General features: G+C 41.8%; 1 protein-coding gene across 2 annotated transcripts in view; it reads left to right on the forward strand.

Moving 5' to 3' along the window:
• Positions 1 to 9,040, forward strand: part of KANK1 (KN motif and ankyrin repeat domains 1) — a 232,950-nt gene that overhangs the window by 185,217 nt on the left and 38,693 nt on the right. The gene's annotated exons all lie outside the window — the stretch shown is intronic.

Consider the following 9,040-nt stretch of genomic DNA (forward strand, 5'->3'; position numbering starts at 1 on the left):
GGAGCTTGCAGTGAGCTGAGATCTGGCCACTGCACTCCAGCCTGGGCGACAGAGCAAGACTCCGTCTCAAAAAATAAATAAATAAATAAATAAATAAATAGCCAATCTGATGTCTTATGATGATTGAGAATAATAACTGGTAGGCAGAGGGTGTTATCTGAGTTCTAGATATGTATTTATCTCTGACAGTATGGGTCACCTGCAACAAGATCTGTGGTAGGCAGTAACACTCGGGACACTAGAGGCAAGCCAACCTGAAATTCAGCTTGTCGGAGACCATCTGGTGGGTGGAAGTTTTGTATTTTCAGAGTATATTGCTTAAGTTCCCCAGGCCCTATCATCTGCTTTTAGTTTTCCCTGTTGGCCAATTCAGGCCCTGGTCAGGTGTGGGTGGAGAGGTGCACAAAGCTGGAAACAGCATGCTGCCCGCCTTCTCTCCTGCCTCCAGAGACACTTGCTGGCTGCCAGGGTCTGCGTTGTCTTAGCCTCACGGGCATTTTCAGTCCTTGCTCTTCCCATCCTAGAGTTTCAAACACAGAGCAAGTCTGTGTTCTGCATCTCAACATGCTAAATCAGAACCTGGATTCCCTAAAATGTTGTTTCCTCTTTCTTCCTGCCCTCACTCATGCCATATCCGTCCTTCCCAGGTTAGATTTCTCATACTTGAATGACCTTCAGAAAAGGAATCCCATCACTTTTCTCTGCAGTGAGTCATCCACTGGTTTAAAGAAATTTTTTTTTTTTTTTTTTTTTTAGGAGGCGGAATCAAATTTTTTTTTTTTTTTTTTAGTAGCAGAATGAGGTAACAGCCCTAGAAGACAAGCCCGGAGACCTGATCCTGGTCTCCAAGTCAGCCCAGAGTAGCTGGAATTTGTTGGGCCTTCTCAGTTTCCTCCTAAGTATTAGGGGCAGACAGAGTTAAGGCTACAGGCTGGCTAGCCCAAATGCAGACAGTGTCAAAGTTCTGGTGGCTGAATACCACCGAACTTATCTTACTATTACCACTTATTTTCTAATTGGGTAGATAAAATTCACATGGTGCAAAGGAATTTGTTATACCTAGACAAAAATTCATGGGGACTTGAATAATCCATGGAAACCCTAATGGAGGATACTGAGGAGAATTTTAATCTCCAGCATATAGCCAGAGCAATCTTATTAAAATGCAAATCTGATCATTTCACTCCCTTGTTTAAAACCATTCAATAGCTTACCAATGCATCTGTGATGCAAAAACTTGATCCCCAGGGTGCTGTTGGGTTCGGGCTCTGTCTGTCCCCTTTCTGCCTCACTGCAGTCTTTGCAAAGTCCCCTTCCCAGTTCTTAAAAGTTGCAGGTTTTGCATATGCTATTTCCTCTGCCTAGAATTTCTCCCATCCCTCCACGCATCCCCAGCACACTGCCTGGTGGATTCCTTAGCTACCACTCCCTTGAAGAACCCTCCCTACCCGTAGCCTAGGCGGGGTCCCTGCTCTGTTCCAGCATAACGCCTGTATTTTACTTTGACAACGCTTAGTACGGTTGTTATTTATGTGATCACTTGTCTGTCTCCTCCTATACTTCATAAGTTCTACCCAGACAGGCTGTGTGTCTGTTTTGCTTAGCACCTAGCGGTGTTTGGTCTATTGCAGGCACTTAATAAATATTTGCTGAATGAAAGAATACGTCCATCTTTCAGTGTAACAACTGCATCTTTCTTAGATCAGCATTCTCTTTACGGAGTGTGGGAACAGGTAAACATGGAAGATGGAGCTGGTCTGGAGAGGGGTAGTGATGAGAGACAGTGGAAGATATAGGAGTAGTGTGCTAGTTAATGTCTGTTAAAAAAAAAGTCAAGATAAGAGTGTCCATGAGAGGAAATCCAAAGATTTGGGGGGAGAAGCCAAAAGGAGTTAGAAAGAGGAGTACAGGAAGCAACACTACATTCTAACTTAATCATATAAACAAACCAAGCCTGTAAAATTGCAGTTATGCTACATATGTGTCAACTGACCTGATATTTCTTATGAACTTCTGGCAAATACTTTTGCTTTCTTTAATGTTACAATTTTATTTGCATGAAGTGTTTAGGTAGCTATTTAAAACAGCTCTACTAGCCTGGGCAACATAGTGGGACCCCATCTCTATAAAAAATTTAAAAATTAGCCAAGTTTGATGGCACACATCTGTAGTCCTAGCTACTAGAGAGGCTGAGGCAGGAGGATCACTTGAGCTGGGGAGTTCAAGGCTGCAGTGAGCTGTGACTGTGCCACTACACTCCACCCTGGGTGACAGAGCGAGACCCTGTCTCTAAAAGAATGAATGAATACATACCTACCTACCTACCTACCTACCTATAACCTGAAGAGGTATTGGTGAAATTGCAATAGGCAGTATAAACTCGGTGAGGAGAAGGATTTCAGGCTTCTTAGAAAAAGCCTAGCACTTGGCAGGTGCCCATGATTTGAATGACTGAATGAGTAGGTTTTATCTGGGAGGGAAAAGAGCAGGCTTAAAAATAACTCTTTGGTAAACGCAAGAGCAAAAGAAAATCTCATTTACTATACATTCTTTTAAACCAGAAGGAGGAACACTCATATTGCTACCCTTTTTATTGCGTGTTCTCTAACAAATGGTGTTCCTCACACAAATTTGATATAGGAAGCGAAGCTACTGGGTCTCAAAGAGCTTAATGCGAACAGTGTCATCAGGAGATGCCGCCTGCTAAACCCGTTCAGAAGGACGCTGTTGTACTTCCCTGTCTTCTTAGAACACTTTCCACTCTTGGAAAAGTTGATGTGCTAACTTAATTACTTTCATACTCTGAGTAATTAGCTTCATGAGAACTTGCCTCTCTCCCTGAGTTCATCCTACTTTGCTTTCCTGCTGACATGGAATCTTTTTGACTGCTTTGAACAGCAGGATGCTTACACTCTGGGGCTTTTAAATGTGGAAATCTGTGATAATTATGTACTTCTCTAGGACTGACTCAGCTCTTCAGGCAAAATCTTCATGCTTCATCTGAGAGGGGACAATAACATTAATGGGAATTAGCAAAGTTCTTCAGTTTCAACAGTCAGGTGTGGTATCTGGCAAAGAAAAGCACATAAATGGTGTGTGAAAGTTGTGGCACAAGAGTGTAATTATTTTTCACAGCACCATCAGTCAGTAATTGGGCCTAGAGTGTGCAGCAGTGAAATCAGAACAAAGAAGTCAGTGTGTCCTAATTAATAGATAAAAGTAATAATATCAAAGTCTCTTCCGTTATAAAGTCCACAGGACACATTATTTCACCCCAGTGCTTTTTGCTCATGTTAAAGAATGGCTCATTGTGGTAGAGTATGTAGAAAAGTATTGAATGCTTTTTTTACTCAAAAGTGGCATTTTTGTCACTCTGTCACCTGAGCATAGTGTTATTGGCCCCAATAAGAAATGAAAGACTTGAAGACTACAGTTTTTTTTTTTTTTTCCCCCAAGACGGAGTTTCGCTCTTGCCCAGGCTGGAGTGCAATGGCACGATCTTGGCTCACCGCAACCTTTGCCTCCCAGGTTCAAGTGATTTTCCTGCCTCAGCCTCCCAAGTACCTAGGATTACAGGCATGCACCACCATGCCCGGCTAATTTTGTATTTTTGGTAGAGATGGAGTTTTTCCATGTTGGTCAGCCTGCTCTTGAACTCTACACCTCAGGTGATCCACCTGCCTCCGCCTCGTAAAGTGCTGGGATTACAGGCGTGAGCCACCGCGCCCAGCGGAAGACTACAGATTATACAGCCAAAATTTCAGTTGCTATCTGTGAATTTTTATTCTTCTCACTGTCTCCAGCACAGGCTGTCTCAGCCTCAGCGCTGCTGACATTATGGGCTGGATAATTCTTTGTTGGGGGAGGGAAGGCCTGTCTTGTGCGTGGCAGAATGTATGCAGCAGCTCTGGCCTCTACACACTAGATTCCAGTAGCACCCCAAACAGTGACAAGGATAAATATCTTCAGGCATTGCCAAATGTCTCTTCATGGGGCAAAATCACCTCCACGCCTCGTTTGGTTGGTTTAAAAGAAAAATTACCTCCAGTTGAGAATCACTGCAAGCAGGTTAGTACTCCCAGACTAGTTTCCTGTGATCTAATCTTCTTCCTGGTAAGTACGTTAATTTTTATGTCTTTCCAAACCATGTATTATTTGGACAGCAAGTTTAGTTTCACTGAAAGTTAAAATCATATAGTACTTTACGAATCTAGATGAATGATTTTTTAAATACCCGTAACTCCATTTCACTTTGTTAATGCAGAAGAATTGCAAGCAAATGTCACACTGTGCTCGAGGCCATAAATTGGGCGCCTCTCACAGAGCACTGAGTTTTATAGGAGATAAATATATAAATAAGGAGCAGACTTGCCATCAGTTTGTTGATTTCACCTTTGCTCTGAACACATGGGAATTTGGTCTGAACTTGGAGAGTTTTCTCTAATTGATGCCATCACATTGGTGTATTGGTGTTTGGTTACCCCAAATTGCAGACTGTGCAAACTTAGTTGGGAGAGAGAGGGAGGAAATGGACTCTGTGACCCTTGGTGTCTAGGAGTAAGTTTGCTCAGAGATGATGCCAACCTAAGACGACATGGAGCCCAGTGTTAGTTAGCAGTCCATCCACTTACCTTGAGACACTGGTATAATTTTTGGCAATGACAGCTGTCATGTAGCTGTTTGCTTCACTTCTGCCTTTAATTACTTTTCTATGCACCCCCTCCTCACTAGACTGTGAGCCTTGCGAGAGCAGAGGCTTTGTCCCTTTTGTTCAGTGTTCCCAGCTCCTAGAACAGTACATGCTAAATAGTATGTGAAGATCCATAGAAAACTAGAGAGATAGAGAGAGACAGAGATAGAAAGTAGATACTAATTCCTGTGCCTTTATTATCAGTATCAATTATAAATGTAAGTTGAATGTGTGAATAAATGTTTTATTCGGTCTACACTGCCCCCTGGGTATTATAACATTTTAACTGGTCCCACTGAATTTAGCCTCTTTCCCTACCTCAGTCTCACACACACAGAATTGTCAAGACAATCTTTGTTGATGCCTTTTAGTCCCTAGTTTCAGTGGAAAAACTTGCCCTGCTCCAGGCTGTGAGATTGGTGGCCTCTCCTGTACTCATCGTCTTCTCCTTGTCTAACCTTGGCATTCCTTCAGCAGCACCAACAGGCTCTGCCCTAGCCCTTCACCTTTTTACTCTGTCATTTACCTTGTCTTCAGAACTCATCTCTGGTTAACTTGGTTCTGTTCTGATCACTAGTTTACATACTTTCATACTGCATTGTGTTTTGGTTTTTCAGAGTGGGGTCGGGGTTGTTGTTTTTTGGATTTTTTTAGACTGAGTCTTTCTCTGTCGCCCAGGCTGGAATGCGGTGGTGCGATCTCGGTTCTCTGCAACCTCCGCCTCTTAAGTTGAAGCGATTCTCCTGCATTCAGCCTCCCAAGTAGCCAGGATTACAGGCATGCACCACCACACCTGGCTAATTTTTGTATTTTTAGTAGAGACAGGGTTTCACCATGTTGGCCAGGCTGGTCTCAAACTCATGACCTCAAGTGAACTGCCCACCCTGGCCTCCCGAAGTGCTGGGATTACAGGCATGAGTCTCCGCTCCCGGCCTGCATTGTTGACATATGCCTTTGTAACTGGTCTCAATTAGTGTTATGTTAAGAGTGTTTGGTAGTCATCTCTCAGCTAGACTATATCTTATTTTATTTCTTATAAATTTTTCCTCCTGCTCCTTACACTGAATAGGACCATTTTCTGTACCTAGTTAAGCTTTCAATAAATGTTTATATAATGAAGGTAGAGGTGGTGCCAGGAGCAGTCTCCACCGCTGGATTTCCAGACATTCAAAAAATTCTTGTAAACACCAGGGACAGCCCTCCAATTCCAGAATACTTAGTTAGAAGCTGTTACTCTCAGGATTTCAGTTGCAGATATAGCCAGTGGAATTTTGACTGTGCGAAAGCAGGCATAGTTCTGTTAGTCCAAAAAGACTTTTAAAGCAGTTGAGAGTCTCTTTATAACCCAGGTAGGGTTTTTATTTAAAAACTTTTTTTTTTTTTTTTTTTTTTAAGATAGAGTCTCACTCTGTCACCCAGGCTAGAGTGCAGTGGCGTGATCTTGGCTCACTGCAACTTCCACCTTCCTGGTTTAAGCAATTCCCCTGCCTTAGCCTCCTGAAAAGCTGGGATTACAGGTACACACCACCATGCCTGGCTAAATGTTTTGCATTTTCAGTAGAGACCTAGTTTCACCATGTTGGCCAGACTGGTCTTGAACTCCTGACCTCAGGCAGTCTGCCCACCTTGGCCTCCCAAAGTGCTGGGATTACAGGCGTGAGCCACCGCTGCCAGCCAAAACTGTTGTTTTTATACTTCCTCTTCATCCTGAATTAATAATTTAAGTTTTATTGTAACACTTTTCCAGTTAATCATTTAGCATCTTTCTCCTTTTTTAAGATCTAGTCTTAATTTTTGAGAGGGAATGGGGGAAGAACTGCAGTATCTGTTAGGATTCAGTGTAACGCCAAGTAAACAAGACCAAAACAAACAATATCTAAAACAAAATAGACCTTTGTATCTTTTTCACTTAAAAGTATAGAGGTAAGCTTTTCAGGAATGTTACAGTAGCTCTGATCCACAAAGTCCTTTGAGGCCCAAGTTCCTTCTAGTACATTGTTCCTCCACCCCTAGATATGAACTCATGTTTCAAAGTTACACTAGTGTTCTAGTCATCAAATCTGCATTCCAGGCAGCAGGATGGAGGAAGGCACAAATAAGAACATAGATGAAAGAATTATTTCTGTGTTTTTTTAATGGAGGTTCCTGGGGTATACTACATGACACTTCTGCGTATAGACTTTTGTTTGCCCCCATTAGTGTGCAAGGAGGGGATAATGTATACTAAAGAACCTCAAGCTGTCTTTGCCATGGCCACCCCCATTCATTCACCTCCCAAATGAACTTTCTCAGTTTATTGCAATCAATTCCATTTTGCCTTCCAAACAGTAACTTCTTGTAATATATTTTAAGACAAATGCCCAGGCCAGGTATAGTGGCTCATACCTGTAATCCCAGCATTTTGAGAGACTGAGGTGGGAGAGGCTTGAGGCCAGGAGTTCAAGACCAGCCTGAGCAAAATAGCAAGACCTCATCTCTACTAAAAATAAAAAATAAAAATAAATAAATAAAAATTAAAATGGTCAGGCATGGTGCTACATATCTGTAGTTCCCAGCTACTCAGGAAGCTGAGGCAGGAGGATCACTTGAGCCCAGGGGATCACTTGAGCCCAGGGGATACAGACTATAGTGAGCCATGATCGTACCGCCACACTCCAGCCTGGGCAACAGAGTGGGACCCTGTCTCAGAAAAAAAAAAGGACAAATACCCATGTGTTGTAAAAATTATAAAATATAAAGAACAAAATAAAAATCACCTATAATTCCACAACCTAAAGATAACAACTGAAATAGTATCATGTAAGAAATGTCCTTAACACTAATATTTAACAAACAACTTCTGTCTTCAGAGCATCAAGATGTTTTTCAGAGTTTATTCTCTTATACTGTTGGCTGGGCACAGTGGCTCACAGCTGTAATCTTAGCACTCTGGGAGGCCAAGGCAGGCAGATTACCTGAGGTTAGGAGTTTGAGATCAGCCTGGCCAATATAATGAAACCCCATCTGTACTAAAAATACAAAAATTAGCTGGGCATGGTGGCATGCGCCTGTAATCCCAGCTCCTCGGGAGGCTGAGGCAGGAGAATCCCTTGAACCAGGGAGGCGGAGGTTGCAGTGAGCCAAGATGGTGCCACTGTACTCTAGCAAGATTATTATGTTATACTATATATTCAGTTATTTATTCCTTCAGTAAACATTGTTAAACATCTCCTTTCTTCCCAGCATATTGATAGTTGGTGTGTGGTTGGGAGAGGAAGCAATGAAAAAAAATATATATATATATATGTATGTATATGCAGTGTTCTCAGCTCACTGCAGCCTTCACCTCCCAGGTTCAAACGATTCTCCTGCCTTAGCCCAAGTAGCTGGGATTACAGGTGCCCGCCACTATGCTTGGGTAATTTTTTATATTTTTAGTAGAGATGGGGTTTCACCATGTTGGCCAGGCTGGTCTCGAACTCCTGACCTTCAGATGGTCCACCCTCCTCGGTCTCCCGAAGTGCTGGGATTACAGGCCTGAGCTAGCACTCCCTGCCAAAAAAAATATTTTTTAATTAAATTTTTTGTTGTCTGCATGCTTACAGTCTGGTACAAAAGACAAAAAAGTTTTTTGGTCTTGTTAAAGTTTGGAAATAAATCAGGGACTCATAAATGCCTAATTTATGTTGATGTATGCAAACATACACTAGAAAGCAGGATATTAAAAAAATGATGACACTGGGTAGTTTTATTGTAGAATAATTTTTACCATGAACAATTGTTTGTGAAAATGACACCTTGAAAACACATCTCACTTTTTTACTTGCTGGAGAAGGAAGCTTGAATTACAAGTCTTTTGGGTAGCCTGGTTTGAGCAGTATTAGGAAATAAGCAAGCCTAACTTGGTTAAATTCTAACCTCTCCTGATTCCCAGAAGTCCAAAGTTCATTTAGGGGTAATTCAGCGTGATCCATGTCTTTTGTGATTTCTACAAGGTGAACTAAAGAAATAACTAAAGATGGACCAGTTAGGTTTTGGTAAAAACTGTGATATGTTTTGTTGTGTTTTAAATACTGATGTTGAATCAGTTCATCTTTCCTACTGAAAATCCTTAAGTGGGAAAAGTAGCTATGTTAATAAATACATAGAAAAACTAGGAGTTACACCAAAATATTAACACTTGCCACTAGATGGTAAGATCTGAGTACCTTTTCTTACTTTCTTTAAATTATCTGTATATGGCTTTTTTTTTTTTTTTTTTTTTTAAGATAGAGTCTCACTCTGTCACCCAGGCTAGAGTGCAGTGGCGTGATCTCGGCTCACTGCAACCTCCACCTTCCTGGTTTAAGCAATTCCCCTGCCTTAGCCTCC

This window comes from Colobus angolensis, unplaced genomic scaffold, assembly GCF_000951035.1.
Source record: "Colobus angolensis palliatus isolate OR3802 unplaced genomic scaffold, Cang.pa_1.0 Scaffold419, whole genome shotgun sequence".
NCBI classification, from domain to species: domain Eukaryota; kingdom Metazoa; phylum Chordata; class Mammalia; order Primates; family Cercopithecidae; genus Colobus; species Colobus angolensis.